This window comes from Triturus cristatus, chromosome 2_1, assembly GCF_964204655.1.
Source record: "Triturus cristatus chromosome 2_1, aTriCri1.1, whole genome shotgun sequence".
Taxonomy (NCBI): domain Eukaryota; kingdom Metazoa; phylum Chordata; class Amphibia; order Caudata; family Salamandridae; genus Triturus; species Triturus cristatus.
Window position 1 is genome coordinate 1,143,014,538 of NC_140581.1, and position 23,907 is coordinate 1,143,038,444.

The 23,907-nt window shown below is 47.0% G+C and overlaps 1 protein-coding gene across 1 annotated transcript in view; it reads right to left on the reverse strand.

The window, feature by feature from the left end:
• The window catches only part of MRPS18C (mitochondrial ribosomal protein S18C), a 115,231-nt gene that overhangs the window by 79,325 nt on the left and 11,999 nt on the right, over positions 1–23,907 (reverse strand). The gene's annotated exons all lie outside the window — the stretch shown is intronic.

Here is a 23,907-nt window from a genome sequence, read left to right on the forward strand (position 1 = left end):
TTGGCCGCATCACTGCACTGAAATACGAATGCACGCATATTAGAGCCTGCGCCTGACTGTCAAGTGCTGTGGCCAGAGCACTGGCTGTTATTGTAACACTAGTCGAGTCAGTAGCGCAGGCAGCACAAAGTGAACCATGCTGCTCAGCAAACTTCTTGGGGGCTGGGCTAAGCTAACTACAATGTAACTGGATTGATTCAATCACCGTGCAGCGTAAGATGCATTTCACTGATGTCAAGTCAGTGCCTGCCAATGGGTACCTCCAAGACATGAGTGAGGTCAGTTGTCAGTGTGAGTTCAGTCAGACTCACAGTTCTAGGGCGAATGGGTCGGCTGTCGCTCTCCCGTGGAGTGAGCGGCGACAGAATTCAGAAAGTCAAGTGTGGCCAGGTTGCTGTTGATGAGCTTGCGGCGCCGCCGGCCGTCGCTGCAAATTCAAGCAAGTAAGTGTGTGCCTAGCCCTGGAGTCAGGGGCATAAATTAAAATCATTCACTTCAAGTTGCGGGTAATAAAGTTCTGTTAGACCTGTCAGCCCTTTGGGTGGTCCCTCCTCATCATTATTTATTTTGTCCCACTTTTGCCTCAAACCCTATTATAATTTTTCCTTTTTGGGAACCACCAGACTTTTTAGTGTTGATGCAGGATCAGGGAGCCATTTTCCCTACCCCTGGAACTTCTGTCTGAGGGCCTGAGACACAAAATGGTGGCCACCCATTGTCACCTGTGACATCATCAGAACCCACTGGAGATTTCTAGAACCTTCCGTAACATTCTGGAACCCTGTGACAGTGAGAGGCAGTTTAGAATGTTGGGAGGCCATCTCAGAGTGGCAGTTGGCATCTGACTAGAGAGGAGAGAGGACCAGTTCAGAAGGAGGTCGGAGTAAGGCAGCAGGGGTGGAAACCAGTGCTTGGAGTGGGGTCCAGAAACCCACCCTTGATGCTAGTCCCTACTGACCAAGCCCAGCCTAGAGCCCTGTGTGGGATCAAGATCAGAAAAACCATCTTAAGGACCTAAATATTGTGAAGAGGCCTTAAAGAAGAAGACCAGCAAGCTCCTGACCTGTTTAGCGGTGTCCTCCTGGAGTCCTGACGTCGAGAAGCCTGGAGACCTGAGGCCTGAGGTGGAGAAGCGGCGCTGGCAGAAAGCAGACGTCGTACCCGGAGCCGTCAGAGGTCGAGAGAGGGCGCCGACGGAGGTCGTGGAGAGGCACCGGAGGTCGAGTAAGGAGTCACCTGAGGTCGAGGTGAAGCGCGCCGGAGGTCGGGAGTGGAGATCGCACTCCGGAGTCGCCGGAGATCGAGGTGAAGCGCGCCGGAGGTCGGGATTGGAGATCGCACTCCGGAGACGCCGGAATCTGAGGTGAAGCGCGCCGGAGGTCGGGAGTGGAGATCGCACTCCGGAATCTGAGGTGAAGCGCGCCGGAGGTCGGGAGTGGAGGTCGCACTCCGGAGACACCCGGAAGCGGGGAGACCGTGACCCTGCGACGCCGGAAGGCGACATCGAGCCGGAGCAGCCCAGCGACATCGAGCCGAGGCCGCCCAGCGACATCGATCCGGAGCCGCCCAGCGACACCGAACCGAGGCCGCCCAGCGACATCGAACCGGAGCCGCCCAGCGACGTCGACCTGGCGCCGAGCGGAGCCGATCATCGTGAAAAGGGCAGTAAGTGGTAGAAAGGGCATCTGAGGCCCTGTGGAGCCCTAAAAGACCATTCTAGGGGCTAGAGGGGTGTTAGAACCAGCCTGGGAGTGCCAGGGGTGAACTGAGACTGGTGCAGTGATCTCTGCGAGGGGTTGTGTATTTTGGGAGAACCAGATCCTTAGGTTACCCTTATTCTACCTCAGTTCAGGCCCAGCCTTTACCAATCTAGGTGGGACACCCCCCATGTCATCCAAATGACCACAAGCTGTATTTGGGCATAGTAAAACCAAACGACCTCAGGAAAGTGATGTGAACTGTAATTGTCATTAATTGTGTTATTTAAGATATTGAAGGTGCTTTATTTATTGACTGTATTTATTGTCTGACTGTATTTATTCCTGCATTGTATTTATTGTCTGACAGTATTTATTAGCCATTTGTATTTATTGCACCCCTATTTATTCCTTGCTTATTTATGACCTGATCCTATTTATTGAAACCCCACTGTGGTATTATTTATTTGACCTGCCCTTTTAAAGGAGAATCTTATGGTACTGTGTTTATTTTATGAACCCTGCAACTAAGAGAAAATAAGATAAAGACAAACTACTTTCTTTCATAATTTTTACGGTGTAGTGTCGTTTTTGGAACGGATGAACGCATGGTTATTGTGAGGGTGTGACGTACGCTTAACACGGTGCCTGACCCCCAACCGCTCGAGCCAAGCTACCATTGTGCTGGGAACCTGGTGACTGCTAACCCGGTTGCCCGGTTTCCAACAAGTTCCAAATGTGCTTCAGCTTGCCTTGCCTTCTTCCAAGTTCCACGCACAACACACCCACACTTGCAGCCACACACAGACCTCCTCACTTCAGACACTTGATACGCACAGACAACACGCACAGCACAACACCGGTCTCACGCGGAGAAGTGATGGAACATTGTTGTGCTCACTGATGGCCTGAACGCACTGATACTTCTAATGCCACTATGATTTTCCACATATTTGCACACATCATGCACATTTAAAAAAACTGTGCATTTAATTAACGGTCCCAGTGGCATTCCTGTGGCACTGTAGGGTAGCCTCTGGAAAAGTGGAGCTGTGCAAGCCTGGCGGCCGGTGAGAGTGCTGCGAAGGCGACATGTGCAGGTCCAATACTCCTCGGAAAATGATGAAGCAACAGCCGCGCAGAATATTGGATGTCAAGGAACAAGGGTGCTTGTGGGAGCAATAGTGTACTATTATGGTACTTACAATGCACAATGGCAATAACAATGGGTCATGTGGATTTCAGACCGAAAGGAGGCAGAGTACAGTGTGATTGCAATTTATAACAAATATTCAAACAATTTTGCACATATATACACAACCGTTAGTGCTTAGTGTCCCCAATGAACATTGGAACCAGAGAAAACGGACTGGTGACATTTGTGACAATTACAGCTTGGTTTCCATTATTCAAAAAATGACCATTTATAGTTTTAGCAATATTCTCAGACACTGTATACAGTAATCCGTGCTGGTGTAATGATTTGTTTTTCTTTATGTCAATGGCGTTTCGACCCTTCCAAGGATGCAGGGTCTCTTCAGGACCTAATACTATAGGGACATCTGAAAAGATAACGATCAATATGCGCAGCCACGTGTGGGATGTGAAGAACAACGGTCAAGTGAAAGAAAATAAGAGTATACTCACACTGGACCCAGCCGGGTACTCAGTGTAAGGGAAGAGGGAGAGGCTGGCGGGATGAGATGAGGCAATGTGGATGCCAATGCCTATCATGCAGAACTTCTTGGGGAGTGTTATCCGTAATGTGCCTCCGGTGGGTGAGGGATGGTACGATGACGGTCATCGTACCAAGACAGACGCTTAGGAGGAGACGCGTGGCGGCTGCATGCGTCGGACACTGATTCACTCAGCAGAAATCTACAGACGGGGCACATCTTGTTCCCGCATCTTCGCCATCGACACTGCTCCATGGTTTAACCCTCACCCACGGAGGCACATTACGGATAACACTCCCCAAGAAGTTCTGCATGATAGGCATTAGCATCCTTGTTGATAGTTATCTTTTCAGATGTCCCTATATTATTAGGTCCTGAAGAGACCCTGCATCCTTGGAAGGGTCGAAACGCCGTCGACATAAAGAACAAGCATTTACAATGCAATGGTCTCGGCATTGGTAAAGTTAGAGCTATTGGCATTGCTCATGACATTATTTTTGTTTATGTTTTTGTTTTTAAAACATTTAAAGAAACGGCATTGTTATTTACAATGTCAATAGCTTAATCACTCTCAAATGCGAGACCTATTGCATTTGCACCCACACACAGAGCCACCTACACACACACTGACTAAGCTATTGACATTGTAAACAACAATGCCGTTTCTCTACATGTTTTAAAAACAAAAACATAAACAAAAATAATGTCATGAGCAATGCCAATACCTCTAACTTTAACAATGCCGAGACCGTTGCATTGTAAATGCTTGTTAGTTCTTGCCTAAGACAGCGCATAGTTTTCTGCTACGAGACATCTCGTTAGCTTACACTAGGCTTAGAGCACACCAAGTGCATTCCATTGGTTGGCTTCATTGTCACTGTAATTTGATAGCTTCTCATTTGTAAGCTTTTGTAGGCGTTTTCTTCCTCCTCTTCTGTTGGTTTCTCCCCTGGGCACAACTTGTGTCCTTCCACTGCTTATTTTTCAGGAGCTACTTTGTACTATTTGTTTAAACACTATCCCCCCTTGCCAGTCTGCTTCCTCAGTCCCACCCACGATCCGCTGTCAGCTTGCTTCCCCGGCTCCTCCCACCCACAGTTGTCAGTTTGCTTCCTCAGCCCCTCTGGCCCAATTTCTGCAGTCAACCTGCTGCCCCTACCCCTTCCGTCGGATCTCCGTTCCACTTGCTACCTCAACCTCTTTCCACTGTCCATTTGCCTCGCTCGCTCTTGCGTCTACCTTCCGTTGTCCGTGTGCTTCCACATTCTGTATGTCCTAATCCAATCCACGTCCTCCTCTCCAGCCCTGCCTCTGTTGACTTGTCCCCCAACCCACTCCCGTTTGTTCGTTTTTATAATATTAAAAAAGTGCATTAGAGCACAGCAGCTAAAATCCATTGCCAAAGGCGCTCATGTGAAGGGGCCTATTGGCTTCGTCAAGGCCGGTTAATAAGGGTTTTGAAATGACAACCGTTGCTAATCACTCGCAATGGAGTGACTCAGCACTTGATTTGGAACGGATCATCGCTGTATCTGGAGAATATTAATTTCAACGTCTACAGAGGCGGCAAACAACACAAGAAATGAGATGATGCAACAACTGGGCAAAGTATGTCAACGCTTGGAGGCGTGCAGTAATTATTTCCAAATACTCCTTCACAAACACTGACAGATTTGAGCCGCACACCGCTGTCACCCTGCAAGATAACTATCGGGGCCCTGGCTCCCCTCCCTCTTGCAGGACCGCAGGTTAGTGTGAAACGGAAGCATTCCCTTGAGACGCTCAAGAGAAGATACACTTATTTAATAAAAAAATCGGCGGTTATACTTGATCACTGGGGTTTGTATACCACATAAACACAGCCCTTCAAAATCAGTCAACAGGGATTACGATTAAACTAATTCTGGGAAACTCCCAGCACTGCCACGAGCTCGCGTTAATGCGATGAGCCACAGTGGAGAACGGGCTCTTTCTGTGATTAGAGTTTACCCCTGGCTCTCGTTGGTACAGACAGCCAATCAGGAGGGAGATTATGGCTTCAATGTGAGGCAGACCAGCGTCTGCGAGAGTCCGACACTCCTATTGGTTAGAGTCTAGCGTTTTTTTTGTTGTTGTTGCATATTTATATAGCGCAAACTCGACCCGAAGGTATTGGAGCGCTTTACACGAGCACCGTATTTACAGTACACATTCAGGCACGGGGAGATGAAGTGATTTGCCCAGAATCACAGGATGTGGACGCGACCCATAGGCTCGAACCCGGGTTTCCAGCACCAAAGTCGGCAGTCTAGCCGACGGACAATATCCTCTCCCAAATGTGTAATGTGGGAGTGGAGAGGGGGGCTAGGGCTAAGGAGGGGTTGGGGAGACACAGTCCGGAAATTAGCGGGTCCCTTGTGACTGGAGTGCGTGATGTGCTTCGGGCTGTGGCTGCAGGGCTGTAGTTTGCATTAGCTGATGGCGGCGACTGCCTCTGCTTCTGGTGCAATTAGAAGAAACCCCTCTGGCAACAAACACCATTTGAAGCCGAGATGTCAACAGGTCAGTGCTGCCGCGGAGTCCAGCGGGGCAGCCAGACGCCACCAGAGTAACCTTAGTTTACCTGGACTTGGGGAGAGCTTGAGAGTAGCAGCACCGCAGTTTACTGCTGTGAATAAGACGTGTACCCTCAAGCCCCTAACAGACACGTAAAGCCCACACAAGCAGTCGAACACTTAATACATTCTCTAAATCGTTTATGAAAATACACAGGCTGATCAATGCCCTGCTTAAAGGCTAGCCACGATCAGCCTATGTGCCAGGGCTTTGGTCTTCTACAAAGATCGATCTCTTCAGCCCCGCCACTTCCTAAGTGAGACAAATTAGCACACTTTTGCCTGGCCTTGTTCGAACCCATAAGTGAACGAGGCTGCAGCACCTCAAAACATGAGTAGTGCAGACGCACGACAATGAAAAGCACTCGTAGTGTCGCATTGTCTTTCGTGTGCTTACTTACTTTCAACGATGGCGCGCGTAGCCCTTTCATACCTGTAACATTTGGCCACCGGACGCAGGGGGAGCGGACGAGCACACGACTGCCTTTCTCCGAGGCAGAGCAGAAATGCCTCGGAGAAAGGCAGCGGCATTTTCGGATTCGGGGGCGTGTTTTGCTGTTGTCTCCTCCTTGAGACTTCTTGCAAAAAACACGCCCCCCGATCCGAAAAGGACGGGGCCTAATCTGAATGACTGACCTCTTCTCCAATGGCTGGCCAGCATTCAAGAGGCCAGCCAATGGAGAACAGGGGAGAAGAGGGGCGCGTTCAAGCCCCTCTTCTCCAAGTCATTAAATCTCGGAGCGAGACTGCGCAAGCGCAACCTTCGCAGCCGAGACCTAAAAACGAATCATTACACCAGTACTGATTACTGTATACAGTGTCTGAGAATATTGCTAGAACTAGAAATGATAGTTTTTTGAATAATGGAAACCAAGCTGTAATTGTCACAAATGTCACCAGTCCGTTTTCTCTGGTTCCAATGTTCACTGGGGACACTAAGCACTAACGGTTGTGTATATATGTGCAAAATTGTTTGAATATTTGTTATAAATTGTAAATACGCAATCACACTGTACTCGGCCTCCTTTCTGTCTGAAATCCACATGACCCATTGTTATTGCCATTGCGCATTGTAAGTACCATTATAGTACACTATTGCTCCCACAAGAACCCTTGTTTCTTGACATACAGCATTTACCCTGGTTCTTTGTGAGTAGGGTTTCCCTTGTGTTGGTCTAATGTGCAGAATATTGGGGCCCCTGATTTTGCAGGTGTGAAGCAGAACCTAAGGTCAGGGAGACAGGCCCTGTACGGGAGCCGAATGACTCCCGCAACCACCTACGATCAGGATCGTCTTCCACAACAAGAGAGAGACAGGGCCAATAGGGCATTTGGAAGTCTGAAACCCTTAAAACTATCAGAGGAAGGAAGAGTCATGAAGGAACCCAAAAGTTAGGGACGGTTACCTTTGCAGGTGGGAGCCAGGAATCTGGTCAGTACTAACCCCGGGCAGGTAACTCCGCTCCACCAGCAGAGTTTACGGAGTTTTGGCTTCTCCGAGTTCCGTTGCGAACGCGGAGTTTAGGCAAAACTCCGACTATGTGGTGAAGTGGAGTTAGCCAGCCCCTCCACCCTCCCAAAGTAATTATAATATTTCAAAAAAGGCACTTACCTGCCGTGGCTGCCTCCTCCTCACTATGGCCGCTCTCCTTCCTCGTCCTCGCGGTCCTTCTTAGATAACCCCCCACGTTGTACTTCTTGAACGTTGTGCACGTGCAGTACAACGTATGGGTTATCTAAGAAGAAGGACGGCGAGGACGAGGAAGGAGAGCGGCAGTCAAATCATACGAGGAATGCTTAGTGACTCTGCAACGTATGGTGGGACAACTGGAAACCTGCACTGAGGATGCAGAGGGCAGGTCCAGACAGAATAAGTTACGCGTTGTGGGCATCCCTGAAAGGGGTAAAGGGATCCGTACCTACTAAATTCATGTGGGACTGGCCGTCGAGCTGGGCCTCCAAAGAGGAAGTATCTGTTTTGTCACTGAACGGGCGCACAGAGCTTTGACCACTAAGCCTCCTGTGGGTGCCCCCCCTCACCCATTCATTGTGCGAGAGATAAATTGTGCTGATCGGGACTCTAATCTCAAGGCGGCACGAAAGGCCGGTCAGCTGACCTATCATTCCTCCCCCGTGATGATCTTCCCGGACAATACCCTGAAGGTGCAGCAGCAATGACGCTTCTTTCAAGAGAAAACAAAAACTGAGAGCTATGGAGATCCCTTATTAGTTCCTGTTCCCAGCCCGCCTAAAGGTTATTTTCCAGGGCAAATCCTTCTTCGACTCTCCTGTGGTGGTCTGGGACTGGATTGAGTAGCGCCCCACACAACATACCACGGATCTTTCACATTTAGGGTGGGTGGGGGCAGTGGGGAGGCAATGGAGGGCCTTTGACAGAATAGCGCACCGCTCGGAGGAAACGGCCATGATGCAGAGAGTGGTGGCCCGGTCCTTGGGTCCTCAACACTCCGGAACAAGGGAGGCCCCGGCTGCATTGATAGTGAACCCTGCTATACACACTGACGTTAATGTTCCATTGCAGGAAAGTTTGTTACTCTGCGAAGTAAAGTATGGGACACGAGCAGTGTCACATGACTCATATCTGCATGGAGGTTTCGCTAAACTGCTAGTCAGATTTTCCAAACCCTCCATTTTAGTTGAGTAGGGGGATTTGGATGGTAGGGATGATACACATCACACGTTAGCCCTGTTGGTTACAGTCCCTAGTCGCACCACGACAGGTACTTCCAGTTCACAAGAAGTTGGGGGTATTATTTTTGCTTCCTTTTCAGGTGATGGCAACGAGAGCAGGTGAGCGTTGGACACGAAATCATTAGGCACAACACAGACATTTTAGAAATGGCTAACCCCACTCCTCACAGGGCCTGCATGCAGAGAAATGTGGCCTCAAATACATGTAAAGTCCTATCATGGAACATGATGCTGGACAAAATCAAACAAGCATTTGCAACGCAATAGGTCTTGCATTTGCAAGAGTTTAAGCTATTGGCATTGTAACTGAGAATACCTTTTATTTATCGGTTGTTATAATTAACAAATAAATGAAAGCCACTGCCATTTACAATGCCAATAGCTCGGGGGGGGGGGCGGGGGAGCGCATTCCGAATTTGCGCATTTGAAGGTGCGGTCATTTGTGATGTGCACAAAAGCGGCTTCGTGAAAAAGAATTTGGCCAAAATCACACAGTGCGGAAGCGGAGACGCCGTGATTAAGCTCGGATTTAATACATGATCAAATGTCTTTAAAGTTAAAAGAATGCATTTCTGTAACATGTAGGCGCATTTCAGAGCTTTCCGAACTCGTGCATTTTGCAGTTCTGTGCGGTGCCGCCGCGCGAAAGTGAAAGCAAGCGCGCGCGCTTGGCGGGGGAGCGCATTCCAGGCGGGGGAGCGGACCCTTTGAAGTAGGATGCCGAGGGCGCCAGTGGGCTGAAGCACTTCCCCAAACGGATTGCATGGCGGCATGATGCACGTGATTGTGCGCGTGCTCGCCATGCAATCCACTTTTGGGAGCACTTTGGAATGCCCCTTTTACTAGAGTCTCGCATAGCGATTGCGTAAACGCAATAGCTAGGCGAGACCTAAAAACGCACCCTTTTCTAAGTCTTGATATAAAACCAGTGAGTCATATTATAATAATGATTATTACTCAGGTTAGTTAAGCAAGGGTCTGAACTGACTCCAAGTGTCGTAATATAGTTGTTTATTTCAATACATTTTAACTGTGTTCTAGAAGATGAACGGCTGAGTTTGCCCTCCTGTTACTGAAACGTCGAATTCCAGGTGCTTGGCAAGTCACACGGCCCATTTGAGCTACCGTGCCAGAAAATCGAACAAGCATGTACAATGCAATAGGTCTTGCATTTGTTAAAGTTGGAGCTATTGGCATTGAAAATGGCAATGTTTTTTACTTTTGCTTTTTTATTTGCAGTAAAGTAATTATATTTACATAGTGCTATTGCCATTGGAATGACCTTGCGGCGCTGGAGAACGAGTTAATGGGACATAAAAAGAGAGAGCCTCTGATGAAGGGAGGTACAGGGTAACGAGGAGAGCGGGGGGACAGGAGGACAAGGAGAGGGGAGGGACAGACCGTGAGGTACCGGTGGGGGGATGCCATTAGGAGAGATGAAAGGCTTAGTTGAAAGGAGGAGTCCGGAATGAAGCAGAGACTCTGGTAAAGGAAGGGGCAGGATGACAAGGAGAGCCCATGAAGTGCCGGTGGGGAGTGCCATAATGAGAGACTGAAAGATTGTGATAAAATAAGTGACTGGGTGAGAAATGGAGAACCTCTGGTGAAAGGAGGGACAGGATGACGTGGGGAGAGATAGCCCGTGAAGTTTCGGAGGGGAGTGCCATTAGAAGACAGTGAAAGGCTGAGGTGAAAGGAGGAGCCCACTAAGAAGCCCAGAGTTTCTGGTGAAAGGAGGGACAATGTAACAAGGTGAAAGGAGGGACAGTGTAACAAGGTGAAAGGAGGGACAGTGTGACAAGGCGAGCGGAGAGACTGCCATGAAGTACTGGTGGGAGAGCCGTAAAAAGAGACAGAATGGATGAGATGAAGGAGAGACGTAAAGGCTGGGATGGCTGAAAAACAGAGAGCCTCTAGTAAAAGGAGGGGCAGAATGACACGGAGAGCGGAGAGACAGCCAATGGGGAGTGCCATTAGGAGAGATGAAAAGCTGAGGTGAAAGGAGGAGTCCGGTATGAAGCAGAGACTCTGGTGAGGGAAGGGGCAGGATGAAACGATAGAGTCCATGAAGTGCCAGAGGGGAGTGCGTAATGAGAGACTGAAAGATTGTGATGAAATAAGTGACTGGGTGAAAAAAAGAAAGCCTCCAGTGAAAGGAGGGACAGAATGATGAGTGGAGAGATAGCCCATGAAGTACTGGATTGGAGTGCCACTAGATTACAGTGAAAGGCTGAGGTGAAGGGAGGACTCCACTAAGAAGCTGAGAGCCTCTGGTGAAAGGAGGAATAGTGTGAAAATGTGAAAGGAGGGACTTTGTAACAAGGTGAAAGGAAGGCCAGTGTGACAAGGAGAGCGTAGAGACAGTAATGAAGTAGTGGTAATGTTTTCATGTATGTTATTTTGGTTACAGTGGAGGTTTTTTATTGTAAATTAGAATTAAAGCTATTGAGGCTGTAAATCAAGCGATCAGCGCTCAGGAGACAGCGGGAAGGAAAGTGGTTCAGCGTGGAGGAGGGGTGGTGAGATGAGATGCTGGGACAGGAGAGCAAGTGAACAGCGGGAGGGGGGTGATCTGGGTACAGGAGAACAACGAGCTGTTGGCCCGGAACTTTCAGAAAAGCAAATCAATTGGGTTGCCAGTGTGAAATAAAGAAATGCCAATTCATAGTGAAAGGGACTCTGTTCTTAGACAATGAAAGATGCGCTTAAAGTCAAAGCGTCGCCATTTGGAAAATTAATAAAGATGCAAGGCGGTGCTGATTGCTCGCTGCCACACATCCCTGTCCATTTTTCCATGTGTGTACTTACTTCAACGTCGGAGTCAAAACACATCAGTGGGTATATGAGCCTTTTGGATCTAACAACAAAAGGTAACAAGACAAGCCAGGCGGAGCGTGGCGCGCGCGCTTGGCGGGGGAGCGCATTCCAGGCGGGGGAGCGGACCCTTTGAAGAGCGATGCCAACCGAATTGCATGGCGGCACGATGCGCGTGATTGTGCGCGTGCTTGCCATGCAATCCGCTTTTCGGAGCACTTTTAAATGGACCTTACTATAGTCTCGCTTTGCGATCGCTTACGCGATAGCAAGGCGAGACCTAAAAAAGGGGTGGTTCTCAAGGCTGCTTCGAGGACAGACACAGACTTAGTGATGCGCAACGAAACCCATCTACTGGGCAATAAGTGCCCCTTCCTGGCCCGCAGAGTTTATGCCCATTAGTACCACTACGGATTCCACCAAGGCTTCCAGGGTACGGCCATGATAATCAGGAAATCCACACCCATGGCAAATTCCAAGGTGGCAAAAAATAACTACAATCTTATGAATGTGATAGTCTGCACACCTAGCTATGGTCCCTTGTTTTTAGATTATGCTCTTCGGCAAGATTATGCGTGCAGACATGGAGTGCTATGCTCCAGCAGCACTTTTTGAATGATTTCCAAATGAGTGGGGCGTGCATTACGTTCCACTGGCACGTCGCAGCCCGAAATGCTTCGGGTAATCATGAAAGAGGTTGCCTGGGGCTGCGTACTCCCACGTGCTTACGAAAAAGGCCTGGAAAGGCATTGCCAGCATTTGAAACAAATGGGATTTACCAAGTCTCGAATATAACTGGCGAAAAAATGTGATCAACTTTTGGATTACATCATGGATAATTGAATGAATAAGAGTATTCAGGAATTCTTACATTGCTGTGTGATGTGCCAGTAGAACGTAATGCACGCTCCACTCATTTGGGAAAAAAGAAATTCCAAGTTGGGGCATGATGGGCTGGGCCGTTATGTGACAGTGGCAGGCACCCTACAAGGCCTCCCTAGCTCCCTGGTATGCCCCACCTCCCCTCACATCAGACTTTCTAGCTAAACGGAGAGACCTCATAATGGAGCTATCATAGACACGTGGTTACTGGGGGGTGACCTCAATAGGGTGTGCAACACGAGCCTCGACCGTTCCTCGGCCACCGAAGATTGCCTATTGCAGGACTCGTTGCAAATGCAGACCCTGCTCCGACAAGAGCTCACACAAGAGGCAAGGGAGGCATGGACTGCCACTCACAGTAGAATTTACCACTGGGGCCATAGTGCCAGTAAACCTCTACACTGGCTGTGTACTCATGGGAAGACGAGCTCTGGTGGCTTACTTGATGACAAGGAATGGCTCTCAGGTGAATGGGAGGGAGACCATTGCAGGCTCATTCACAGCCTATCGAGAGCTGTATAGTGCTGGCCCCTTGAGGCCCCATGCAGACAGGCATCAATTTGTATTAGACCTGTCAATGCCCACCCTGTCTCCCGACAGGCGCGAATCTCTGCAGACTGACATCACCTGCGATGAGCTGCACGCAGCTTTAGCTCAGCTGCAAGTTGGCAAGGCACCAAAATGGCTTCCTGATAGAGTTTTGGTGCCTGGTGTGGCCTCAGATCAGCCCGCTGTTACTGGAGACCATTAAGGAGGCTCTAGAGAAGGGCGAACTACCCCCAGACCTTAGAACTGCAGAAATTGTGGCGATACCGAAACGGAGTACAGGGGGCACATACTGTTGGGATTTCAGGCCAGTCTCACTCCTGAACTCAGAGGTGAGAATCTGGGACAAAATGTTGGCTATTCAACTAGCAGGAGTTATTACTCACCTGGTCAACTAGGACCAAACAGGGTTTTTGCCTCGCTGGGCCACTCCGCAAAACCTACGAAGAGTACACAATGCAATTGCACTAAGCAGGACCTTCTGAGGATACAGGGCCCTCCTTTCCATCGACTTTTGGAAGGCCTTCAACATGGTTAACTGGGCATACTTGTTTGCCCTCCTGCCTCGAGTAAGGTTGGTCCAAAGTTTATAAGGTATGTGCGCCACTCTTAAGGCCAAGCAATGGGTTGGGTGGGTGACATTGGAGTGGCTCCTTGTGGCAGGAGGCACCAGCCAGGGCTAGTCTGTCGCCCTTGCTGTATGCACTAGTGATCGAGCCTCTGGCGGCCTGGGTGAGAGTTGACACATGGATTAAGGGCTTTTAGTGGTCCACCGAGGTGTGCAATAGAATTTCACTCTATGCTGCTGATGATGCCTTACTCTATCTGGACAACCCAGACTCGTTGGGACCCATCTATCTGGACAACCCAGACTCGTTGGGACCCAGGGCAATCCAAATTTTACATATATTTGGATCCTACTTCAGCCTTCTTGTGAACGCTCAAAAATCTGCGATCTACCCCATTGCTATCTGTCCAGTAGATATGACGTGGGCATCTGGGATACTTATTGTTCCCTCCAGGTTCAAGTATTTAGGCATCAATGTCACGGACAATGCATCGTGACCCGATGAACGGAACCGGTTGCCTCAAGTGGACGGCCCGTGCGCGAGATTACATTTTGGTCCACTCTCCCTATTCAGACGCCCCGCCATTTTCAAAATGGTCTCTCTGCCGTGCCTCCTCAACCAACTACAAAATCACCCCTGCCCGAAAGATATGTCCTTCACCAAGGTAAACGCGCAAATCAGACTATTGCTATTGGGTGGTGAGGAAGCCGGCCCGCATTGCTAAGGTGAAATGCTGTCAAACGGTCTATGAGGGAGGGATAGCCACAACAGACATGCTTTTATATCACTGGGTGGCACATTTACTCATTGTAAACGAATGGTGGTTTGATGGATTTGATGATCCGGCGTACGCAGGAGAAGGATGGGTGGCGAGTCGTCAAAATCTTCCACACCTGCTTTATGGTGTGTTTCCCCAACAACTCTCCAACCTGCCACACGAGTTGTGCTTGGGGCTTGGACTGTCTCCTTTAAAGCCACTGGGTAGGCTGACACGTTGACACAGAGACCCCACTGTGGTAGGGAACTAGACTGCTGCAAGTTGCGGATTTACACGGCTTCTCTGCCTGGGACACCATAGCTATTTCGACAATAGGGAATGTGATGCATAATGGGATGTTAAACTCCTTTTAAGACCTGCAGGTAGAATAGGACAAGCACGGAACACAGTTCTTTTGCTACTTACAGCTTTGCCATCCCCATTCTAACTGTCCTTCAACCAGGAGAAGACATTCCCAAATTCTACTCACTAGACACCAAAATTCTTCTAACGAACCTTCTGTAGCATAAACTATCTGAGACCTTTAAAAAGCTCTTGCGTAACTTACTGGATCAAATGATGGCAGTGAGGAGGGAATGGGAGGAAGAGCTGGGTCAGCTTGATGATGATGATTGGAGTGATGTGGTAGAGGGGCTCAGGTAGGTGGTAATAGCCTCCCAATTTAGACTTATACAACTGAAGGTGCTCCACCATGTCTACTTCACTAGAACCTGGCTACATCGCATGCACCTGACTTCCACGGGGAACTGCCTGAGGTCCAATGACTCGCACACATTCTGGCATCGTCCTTCACTATCCCACTTCTGGAGCAGTGTTCTGGGGGCGGTTAGAGGGGGTGCTGGGCAGGAATATTCCTTAAGACCCCAGACTCATCCTTCTTCACATCACAGATGATCTAGAGAGAAACGCGATACCAAAGGGTGCTACTTTGGCAAGGCTTGATTATCGCCAAGCGGGACATTGTTAGGGCATGGAAAGATGCAACGGGCCCCCCTGTAGTAAAATGGGCCAAGGCATGAATTACTGTATGAGATTGGAACGACTGATATATTTGGCAAGGGGATGCCCCCAGAAACACTATACATTTTGGAAGGATTGGGTAGGGCTCGGGGGCATACAGCTGGAACCCTGCACAGACAGACCATGGTCCAATGTGGAAGACATACGCCAATGCAGCATTGATGCACCCAATAAACAAGTGGGAGGAGTGACACTAAATGTTTTTCTGCCATATTTTTCAGTATTTTCGCCTCAATGCTCTTCTGTATTGCTACTCATGGTGCTGTATTTTATTCCTATGTTGCATGTGGCATGACAATTCTCACCCCGGTTGTACAATCAATAAAATGTTTTAAAAAATAAAATAAAAATAAATTCTACTTTTGTTCACACCATTACGAACTTGCTAGCATTGCTCATATTCTATGCAAGAATGGTGTATAAAAAACCCTTGATTTGAGGGTGAGCCAGAAGACCTTCTTATTCTACTGGAGATGCTGCCAGACTATTTACTGATTTTGCTGTCCATTTGGGAATTATTTTACATACTCTGTATAACTTTGCTTCTTAGAGCTTTCATTGCATTTACTCTGTGTCTCCTTTTTTGAATTTTGTAATAAAACCCCTTAACTTTTCATTGATCTAGAACTCAATTATTGAGTGGTACACATTATTTTTTAAATGGTTTTACTCTGCTAAATTGATGCTCGGGGCGGTGCCTTAAGGCAGGGAAACACTGCCTCATGAAATTGAGATTAACCCGTTGCTGATCCAGTAATCTGAGAGAGAACCAATAGAGGTACATTTTGGGTTATCTATATTTTAGCATCTGGTTTTGATTCCACAACCTCAAGCACTTCCATATTGCATCTGCTGCCTTTTCTAACCAAACTGGTACTCTAATAAGAAAATCTCACAATACAGGCTTCTTTCTTTTCTGTCGGTTTAATGTTACAATAATAGCTAGGCTCACATCGGCAACCTGCTGCTATCATGTGAGATGAGCTAAATATAGCCTCTGCGTGTCCCAAATAGAATCATAGTTCCATGAAAGATTATGGAATTAGATTTAACGAGGGCTAGTACCCATGCAAAACAAACAACTTGGGATAAAGCATGGGTATTCCCATTGGTCCTATATCTATTACACATTTGTGTAGACTTGGGTCATACCGAATGTTGGAGATCACACAGACATCACTCGAGACTGGAATGCACCGATACAACATAATTCTTTCATCATAGTCTGTGTGCATTATACATCTGGGGTTCACCCTGCCTTCTAAGCCTATATAAGGTTGCTCAAAGAGACAATAAATGTGTTGTATTCTGAATGAACCCCTACATTAACTGGCATATGCCAGAGAGTCTTAAAGCCTACACTGCCTCCAACACAATCTTTTGAACACTTGTCCCTTATGTAAACCTCACAGGATTCAAACCTTTCACATACCTTTTTGGAAAATATGCTGTATATGTAAGTCATATCCAATTCCCTATGACAGACCTTGCGGGATTATAAAGGTACACCACACAGCATCACAGATGTGTGAGCTGCAAAAATTATGTTTGAGAGAAAACTAAAAACAAGATCCCCACACCCTGCCACCAAGCCGGTTTCAAAACTACACCGTAAAGTGAGAGCTTGGGATTTTGTACACAAATAGAAGATTAAGGTGTACACCAAGAAACAACAATGATCTTGAACTTCTGATCTGTACCAAAGAGAGCTTGGATTGGTAAGGTCACAGAGAAAGCTCAAAGATGACCCAAACTATGATCCTGAACCATTCGTCACCTCAGGTATCAAGAACTCAACGCTATCACTGCATGGTAGGATGAACATGTAATCACCCACAACTCTTCACATTTCTGATGATTTCTGAGAGACACAGTTTACTGATGAGCATTCTTAGAGGAATGATAACAATGGCACTGATACTTTGATCACCCCTCGCACGTGAAGGCCTCTACCAATCCAGCCAAAATCAAGGTCAGAACTAGAACTCCGATGATGCACTCAGACGATTTAAAAACATTGCTCAATACAGTCCAAGTATTAGAGTCCTTAGTGAAGACTTCATTAGATTCACTTTCTTCTAGGTTGGCACGTATGGAAAGCCTTACTTCCAGCTGTCTTGAACTATTAAGGGCGAAAATATCCCTCACTTCAACTTCCTATAAACCCACTGACATTACGGTCCTTCCTTCATCTTCTTCCAACATCCTTTGCTGCCCCTTCCCGTTCCCCGTTCCCCCTTCCCCTTCACATGCTATGGGCTATCGTGATATGGGTAATCAGCCTCCTCCAAACTTACACGTGCCCATGGTAATTTGGGTGTACAACCTCCGACACAGCCTCCTGCCTGCGGCGGCAGCAGCATTAAACTTTAAACCCCCATAAGACTCTACCATCAGTTCTTAACACACAACTTCGTAGGGAGTTTCCACAGACACAATGGGAAGAAGGTCTGATTTTTTAGACCTGCTTCCCGAAGCGAATCCCTACGTCAAAATTCTGGCAAACGTACCTGCCCTTTCAGGAGCAGTATCAGAATCTTGGGATTCTTTAAGAAATAAGTCTCTAAACATGTTGAAAAACAAAACAGGCTTATCGGGGGGCCCTCTTTGATCATTTTAAAATGGCCATAAGAGTAAAAGGAATCATTAGGGGGTATTAAAACACTATCTGGTGATAGTGTTGTTCTTTTCTTTAAATCACCTGCTCAAGTGGACATAATTCTGCATAGAACTGTCCCATTTTCTGTGTTCCCCAACTAAATATATGTTCTTCCACTAGGCTATTTCTACCAACCATTGCCCACAGTTAGAGTCTCTAGGTCACCCGCAAGCCCACTACCTGTTTCTGCCCCGAACCTTTATCCGTTTATTCAAACTCACAATCGCTTTTCCAGCTTAGCTGCACTGCACGGGGAACATTGACTTGATGTAGAATCAGCACTGCCTACCTTGCCCTGCAACAACCAATCCATTATTTTCTGGAACGTAGCAGGGTTACGCGCAAAAGCCAACTCCCCAGAATAGCTGGCGTGTCTTACTAACTTACAGATTTGATGTCTCCAGGAGACCTGGACTGTGGAGCTTGTTCATATCAACAGTCACAGAACTTTTCCCATTCTAGCAGCACCTTTTCCAACTGGCAAAGCCAAGAGTGGTCTATGTGTTTATATCTCTAATTATTTGATGTTACCCAACATTTCAACTGTGACAACCTCCTTATATTCACAAATCATTGTCATTGAGATTTCGCCTCACTTTCAGCTTGTGTTAATTTCTAAAATAATTCTTTACTTAGTGACTTATTGATCGTTCTTGGGCAGCTGGATCATGACTTGGAGTCCATTTATAGGAATCATATTAAAGAAACTGTGATCCTTGGGGTAACGATTTGTGAAACATTTGTGGCTGGACAGACATCCACAATAGTGATCAATCACATTTTATCCATAATGGTTATGGTGCTAAACTAAAAACTGTTGTTTAAATATGATCTTGCCTTTTGCAATGAACTGTGTGACTCTCAAGTCCCTTTGAAGTGGACTTTAAATGGAAGACGCGATAACATCGTCATTGATTACATAATTTCATCCCTAAGACTTTTCCCATTGTGGTCTAATTTTATTACACAAAGTATCCCTTTGAGTGATCACTACCCACAGAGTGTTAATTTAAATTTCAGATTTGTGATGAAACAAGAAAAAGCGGATAAACCTTGTGCTGTTGATAACATTCAATTAGACAATCCTAACAGCATTGCTTTATGCTGGTCCCAGGTTAATCACAATGATCTCCTGGAAAGATTGGCAATTAAATGCAGAAAGGCCTTTGAGACATGCCTAGATAAAACTTCTTGTCCTAATGATATACTTAAAGCCTTTCTCATTATCACAGAGGGAATTAAGGAATGTCGAACAGTTAGCAGGCTTAAATCAATCCAAAATAGTCCAGGCAGTTTGTTTCCACCTACTTTAGGACTCCCAAATGTCTTAAAGAAGCATTCACAAATTCCCTAGGTGCACACCAGAAGTACAAACATGTAGGCGCGAGGTCAAACTAGCCCTAAAGGGGAAGAAAAAGCCCTAAAGGATGAAGCTTGGAAATCTCTCATTGAAGCCAGCCTAAATAAGGACAGAAAGCCTTGTGGCACACTATTAACGGTCCTTATCTAGGCGATGATAGTGGCCTGAGCATAGAGATTGCTATTACAGAAACTGATTGGGTGAACCGTTTCATTCAAATCGATTCTAATCCGAATAAGGAACTGGCAGGGATGAAATACCTCGACTTAGCTCTTGTACCTGCAGACCAGCCTCATAGTCAAACTGACATTAGATTTACCTTTGACGTAGTTGAGAGAGCTGTTCTAGCCACTAAGGGAGGTAAAGAACCTGGCCCCGGCAGTATTCCCGTCAACCTATTCAAGGCAAATGTACCTCTTTGGATCCCCAGCTTGACTTGGGTGTTGAGGGCATATTGCAGTTCTGGCTTTTTAAATACCGGGTCAGAATCATTATTTGTCCTTATTTACAAGAAAGGGGACCATGCAAACCCAGCCTGCTACCGTTCCATTTCACTGCTTGATTGTCTGGTAAAAGTGGCAGGCCGCATTCTCTTGAACAGATTAAAAGAGTGTGCCGAAAACTACTGGATTCTTTTTGATCTGCAATATGGCTTCCGGAGTGGACTAGTGACTATTGACCAGGGATTAAACCTTAACCATTTTAGTAGAAAAGTACACCTTGATTAAAAGGGGACACATGTTTTTAGCTTTCGTCGATCTATCATGAGCCTCTGACGATGTTTTACATGATAAATTGTGGTCTATTATGACTGACCTTGACGTAGACCAACCTATTACACGGCTTTTAAGGGAGCTGTACTCGGGAAGTAGAGCCAGGGTACGGTATGGTCTTAATGGAGAATGCGCCTGCTCTCTCAATATAGATAAAGGAGTCAGACAAGGCTGTGTCCTCGCTCCCATCCTGTTCACTTTCTATATTATTTTAACAGCTTGGGTATTGTTCTCGCATAAAACTATAGTGATCTTCCACAAATCGTCCATCGCCCAATTTCGGCTCTTCTCTACCCAGACAATGCCGTACCCATGCCCTGGACTCCCCTAGGTCTATAAAGATTACTCTAGGTCTTCTAGTCAACTTAAACAAAACCTATGTTATGAAATGTGGACAGAAACCAGCAAAGTGTTGTGACCTCAGGATCGGCAGCACTAAGATCAATTTTACTTCCTCATTTTCCTATATAGGTATCTAATTAGAGAAGCATGGTTCCTGGAACAAGCCATTAACGCTATGAAGTTAACTTTTATGAAAGCGACTTCAGCACTGCCTAATTTTGCATCCAAACTAGGTAGGAAGCCCAGAGATGTTTTAAGGCATGGGCCAATTGAGCTCTGGCCCATTGCCGCAGCCTTTCAGGGGGCCCCTGTCAGAGCCAGCTCTGTTCAGCAGCTAGTATTGCCCTGATGACCTTCAATAATTCTGAAACAAATTGTTTTAAATACTGTTTTCTTTTCATTTATTTTTAATGTGGGTGATGTGCGAGAGTCTGTTACTGACATTTTGCAGAAAACTGTTGCGGTTATATTTCATGCAACATCCATAAAAAAAGTTTCTTTTAGATCAAAACAGGATCTCACATATGAGAAATGGGAGGGTGGGACAGAGATTGTTTGTCCTGCTGCTGTGTTACAATACTGAAAACACAAGTCACTATCCCTCAGTATTAGATGTAAACACATTAAGGATTTGGAAAAGTGTGTCTGTGCGCTCTCAATGACCTGGCCAGAGTGGGAATGAAAGACCTGAAATTGGATCATAAATTCAAAGCTGTTCTGAACCGGGGCCGCCAAAATATGTTTGGCCCAGGGCCCCCAAAATCCTTAAGATGGTCCTGAGGAAGCCCCTGAATGAAATTCTAATCGTTTTCAAAGCTAAGTGTTTGTCTACAGAGCTGTATGGGGCAGGAGTTTGGGGCTTCAGCAATAGTCAACCACTACAACTAGTGGAAAATATATTTTTTAGGAATCTCCATTCAGTATCAAAGAGCTGTTCGACTTTTGTTACTGTGAACTCGGGCCCCCTTCCTGTTAGACACAGCTAGAATTCAGCCAATTCTTCATCGACACAAGATTTGGAGCAACAATGCTACAGCCCTAAACTGCAAAGTCATCAGGAATCGTCTTAAATTTACCTCATTTACTGAAATCCATGGCTAAATTATATTAAAATACAATGTACGGACTTTGGTCATCCAGAAACTTTTCACAGCCCAGATACTATGCATTAGCAGAAAGGTTTTTAAAAGGGCTGTTTATCGCTGCTTGAGGACCTAAGATTGACCTTCTTAAACCTAGTGTGATTAAAAACCAAATGATAATCGGTCACTTTTGAAATGCAACCATACTTAAAATATGTGCATAATGCCTGCCACAGATTTTTTTTACCCCGATTCAGATTAGACACTTTCCATCGTCTGGTAAGCTTTCCTAGTGTTAATGGTTGGTCTGAAACTTTAATTAAATGTCCCTGTGATAACATCTCGAATCAGAGTACTATTCATATCATCTTCTGTAAATTTTACAAGGATTTGACGCGAGTTTAATTGTACCCATCCTGAGAGAATTAGAATTTTTAAAATGTCGCCGGGCATATTTGTTTTTGTAAACCTTGCCCACCCTAACTATCTGCTGTACAAAGTCTTGTTACTTACAAGCAGTAATTTGGCTCAGGAAATCCTAGTATTCTACTGTTATTTTATGATGAGTTTTATTCATTGCCCTGTTTGCACAAGCAGACCATAACGTAGCATTTGCTGGAGTTGACTCTTTAATTGTTTTTTATATTTCTGATTTTAAGTATTTAACGATACTGTATTATGTTTTGCATCCTTTCATAATTTTTGTACAAATTGTTTTTTAATAAAGCTTATTTTAACTTTGACAGCACTGTTGAGACTAATGATGCTGAAGAATTAAAAATAAAGCAGTGAAAGTTGATGTAAAAAAGAAGCGAGAAAGATACCCATTTAGTGGCTAAACTGCAGAACTTGAAAACGGAAAACCTAGGTTCAATCTCAGCTTTCCCGCTTGACAAAATTGTGTGATCCTAGAAAAATATTTTATGTCTCCAAGCTTCCGCCTCCTTCTTCATTGTTACATATGAGATCACCTTCAAATATGGGAGTTCAGGTTGTGCCCTGTACTAACATTTTTATTTAAAACTACAATGTTGATTTTGACTTAATAATAATCTATGCCACATATAGGGACACATGACAACTGACTTGCCTGTTAGTTCACTAATAGCATTGTCGTCACAGGGGAGGGATGCATAAATGTTTCTAAGTATATGTTTTAAAACTATCATCTTGTTGGCCAAGCCGTCGACCAGCATGTCCGCCCGCACGGCTCTGAAGCTCCGTCAGCCGATGCTCGAACGCGGCGTTTAATGGCGTGGTGTGCCCACCGAATATAGCCCACCCATGATCTGCAGCTGAGGGCATAAGATCGTGATCTGCAGCTGAGGGCATAAGATCGGTGCCGGAAATCGGGCTGCTGTGGCGGATTCCTGGATCGCTGGAGGGATTCCTTGCTGACTGGGCGGAGCGTCCCGCTCTACGCCGGAGGCCTCTTTGGGGAGAACGCTGGGAGAGCCCGTGGTCTGCACTACGTACTGGGCCAAGCCGCTTTGCCACGCCGCTGGGCTCCCCCAGGCTCATTGCTTTGGAACCGGCAGCTGCTGCCCTGGATCGCACATCCTGTGGAGACCGCCACACCTGCCGCACAGATCGCCCAGTGAGTGGAGATCGGGGGGGGCGGGGATCGGGCCTTTTCCCGGACAATTCTGGTCTGGCCCTGTCCCTCTGTGGCTGAGGGAGGCTCTTGTTTGGCAGCCCCTGGCATCTCCTCCCCCCGGACTTACCTTTGCGCCGCCAGCCTATACACTCTGGGCCCCAACGAGCGCCTACACCTTCCTCGCCACTGCTGTGGGCATTGGACACGATGGGCCGTGGGGATCCCAAACAAAGAAGACTTACATTTGATAGGCCGGCTGCAGGGCACCGCTCCTCTCACTCCCTTGACCGTGACAGTGCCTCAAGCCAGGGGGATCAACAGCCGGCAGGAGGAGGGGATGTCGGCTATTATGGCGGAGCTCTGAGCTGGGTTCCGCGGCTTGTATAATTGGCTTGACACCCTCACCTACCGGCCGGACAGAATGGGAGAGCGGCTTGTTGGTCATCAAACCCGGCTTGGAGAGGCAGAACAGCGCTTATCCGATCAGGAGGACCGACACCGAGACATGGCGCGCAGGCTGGAACGATCTGGAGCGCCTGTTGAAATCTGTCGCCATTAAGAACGAAGATTTGGAGGCCCAGTCCCGGAGGAACAATGTGCGCATAGCGGGGCTGGCAGAATCCACCAATATGGGCCGACAGGAACTATTCATAGAAGGACTGTTGAAAGAACTGTTCGGGCCGAGCACTTCTCCGCCACTTTCGTTGTTAAGAGGGCACACCGGTCATTGGGTCCTCACCCGCCGCCTGGTCATCCCCCACGTCCTATGGTGGTGCGATTGCTCAATTATAGAGACAGGGACACAG